Genomic DNA, 3562 nt, shown 5'->3' with positions numbered 1-3562 from the left:
GAGCCCACATGGGCTGTGTGTGGGTGAACAGTAGAATCGTGTGGATGCAACTATTTCGTGCCACACGCCCAACGAGTACTACTCATCCCCACCTTGCGCGTGTGACACGAAGCAAATATGTCCACATGTCCTGGCGCAACTACAATAGGTACCCGCGGGATGATGATTTAGTTGCCATCCGGGATGGCAGATGTTGTTATCCGGCATGACAAATATGGTTGTAAAAGCATGGCACCTCTCTCTGTTTTGGTTAACTATAATTGCCATGTCTAATTTATGGTAGTTGCCGCGTGTAATCAAATCATAGTTGTCGTGTGTGATTAACTACTTGCCACATATGGTCAAACAATAGTTGTCATGTGTGTTTACCTAGTTGCCACGTGTGGTTAATCACAGTTGTCATGTATGTTTACCTGATTGCCACGTACGCGCAACTGTAGTTGCCGTCTAGGTAACGAATCATAGTTGCCATGTGTGTTTACCTAGTTGTCATGTACGCGCAACTGCAGTTGCCATTCAACAACGTACGACTGTCATATGGGCGAAAAGCAGTTCGCCCACACGCGCGTGGACTTGGTGGTGGTTGTGTCGGTAGAAACTAGTTCGCCCACACAGCGCAGCTGGCAACCGTGTGATGTGGTGCGTGTGAGCAACCTCTCCAACTCCCACACACCGGCCTTGTCCTACATGGCACGCGAAAACTGCCTCGGTGTGTCAAGATTTGTGCAAACTTAACTAGACGGTGATCCAGGTGTGTGGGCGAGTTGCAATGTTGCCACACGTGTGTGCGTTAGTGTTTTCGTTTCTCAAAACCCTAGAAAAGATCCCTCCAAGAACTCAACACCATCGTGCATGGGCCCCATGGTGGGTGCCAACTATCATGGATTTTGTCACGGCAGATGTCCTCGGTGTGAGGGCTTAGTCGTGAGGCCAACACATCTAATTGGTAGCTTGGGAGGGGTTGAGCGGGTCGAGAGACGTGAGGTTTTACCCAGGTTCGGCCCCTCACGGTGGAGGTAAAAGCCTATATCCTGCTTGATTGTATTGATCATCATGACGATCTCGGTTACAAGGGTGAGGTTTTGCTACCTCTATCTCGAGAGCTTCTACTTTGACATTGTCTAAGACCTGTCTATTGAGACGTCTAAAAACCTCTCTCATCTTGGGGTGCCTGATGGAGCAAGAACTAGCGAGATGCTAATTCGCGCGTGTAGATGACCCGATCTTTCACGGTATTTGCAAGACAATAATGAACGACAGCAGCAACAGTAGCAGAAAAACGAACAAACGTAGAAGGAGAATCTTCGGATCAAACGAGATGTAAGAAGCCAAAGAAAAATACTTGCACCAGAACTAATACAAGATCAGGCGCATGTACAGCAGCATCGAATCCCTAGGATTCGCAGAAACTCATCTTGGTGCCTCCCGATGTAGGCGTTTTCTGATATTTTCTTATTCAACTAAACTTCGGCCAAATAAACTCCCTCCGGAACATCGGCCGTAGTCAGCCCTTTTATAGGCGACGTAGACCTGACCAAACCGACTCCAGCTAACAAACAGATACGGACTCTATCTCTTCTACGTATTCAAACTAATCAAGGCGTTTATACTAATTAAATATCCGGCAACGTTGATCGCTAGAAGCCAAAACTCAACTACAAATTCCAACTAGTGCGGCGTCCTGATGCTTCTCGGATCGATCTTCATCTTCTGAGCTTGGACACTTTATTATCAAAAGGGACTCTTTATTCATAATTCAACGAGGAGGGATCCAACAAAGATATATTGCGGAGGTGTTCTAAAATTGGGATTGACCTCATCTGGTTTTGGTTCAGAAGCGGACGCACCTTCCTTGCTTCTAGCTCCCCAATAATCTGAACATACAATATTAGAAGCTGATGATGGCGCAGAACCTAACAACCCTCTGCCATTTTTCCTTGCTATTGACCTCATGTCTGGGTTCAGCTTGAGACAGGGTTGGATCCTTGACGTGATCTGGTTCGATACATCTCTGACATTTTGTATAGAACTCACGAGTAGTGTATCAACGGTCTCATTATCCCCTCCCTCTTGAACTGAAACCGTCCTCGGTTTCGAGGTAGTCTTTGTAACAGCTTTGTCTAATAAAACACAACCATCCACCTTAATTGTGTCGGCAAACATTGGTCGGAACACACGTCTCTTCCCAGCATCCCAAAATGAATATGTGTTGGTCCGACCTTCATGTGTAGTATTATGATCGTACTGCCAAGGTCTTCCGAGTAACAAGTGACATGCATCCATTGGCATGACATCACAGATAACCACACCACTATAATCGCCAACAGAAAAATTAACACGGACCTTATGAGTAACCTTCAGCTTTCCTGTATGATACATCCACTCAACACGGTGTGGCTGAGGGTGCTTCCATGTAGGTAAGCCCAAAGCTTCCACCAATCCCTTGCTGACCGCGTTGGTGTAGCTTCCTCCATCTATAATCAACTTACAATTGGTGTTATTGACCTTGCACTGAGTCTGAAAAATATTCCAACGTTGTCCCTTATTCTCAATACGATCCTCTTGCACTCGTTGCACCATTAGTGAAGGATATGACTCAGCAGCTTCAAAACTCGCAACCACATTTTCAGCATCCTTAGATTTTTCACTAGAAGTGTCAGAAACTGCCTCTTCATCACTAGCAGATGCATAGCCATCTCTCGTGAGCAACACTCTTTTCTCATTAGGACATTCACGCTTCATATGTCCCCTTCCTCCACACTTGAAACACTCTATGTCACTGGTGCGTCCGGTCGACTGTGCACTAGAATCAACCATCGACAGTCCTGATTTTGAAGCATCCTTCTGCACGGAACCATGAGAGCGATTTGATGATATCGCCCTGGAGCTAGGACCGACATCCTCACTCTTATACTGTGAGCGTCGCCATGTGTTCAAAGTGCTACCGGGAACTGTGTTGACTTGGCGCCGCTTAATCTGTTGTTCCGCACGCACAGCTTGGTGCACAAGATCTTGTATGTTGTAGTAGACCACCATCTCAACACGATCCTGCACCTCGATATTTAGCCCGTTAAAGAAACGTGCCATGGTGGCCTCCGGATCCTCCGTTGTCCCTGTACGTATCATAAGCAATTCCATCTCCTTGTAATATTCATCAACACTCATATTACCTTGAGAGAGCCGCTGCAACTTGTTGTGCATATCTCTCTTATAGTGCTCAGGAACAAAACGTCGCCTCATGAATTCTTTCATACCTCGCCAAGTCGTCGGGCGATGTCTTGAACGACAAATTTGATTCCACCAAATTAGCGCGTAACCGGTGAACTCAATTCCAGTAAGTTGAACTTTCTTCTCCTCGCTATAATGATGGGCATAAAAAATTTGATCAACACGTATCTCCCATTCCAAATAGCCTTCTGGTTCGCACTTGCCGGAGAACGAAGGTATTGAAATTTTTATGCACCCAATTCCATCGTCCAAAGGCACACGCACAGCTTGACCAACTCGGTCATGCACTCCACCACGAACGGATGTTTCAGGACGAGGCTCATAGTGTCGTGGT

The sequence above is a fragment of the Triticum dicoccoides genome, chromosome 4B (genome assembly GCF_002162155.2).
Source record: "Triticum dicoccoides isolate Atlit2015 ecotype Zavitan chromosome 4B, WEW_v2.0, whole genome shotgun sequence".
In the NCBI taxonomy this organism is placed as follows: Eukaryota; Viridiplantae; Streptophyta; class Magnoliopsida; order Poales; family Poaceae; genus Triticum; species Triticum dicoccoides.
Note: the sequence above shows the minus strand (reverse complement) of the source record.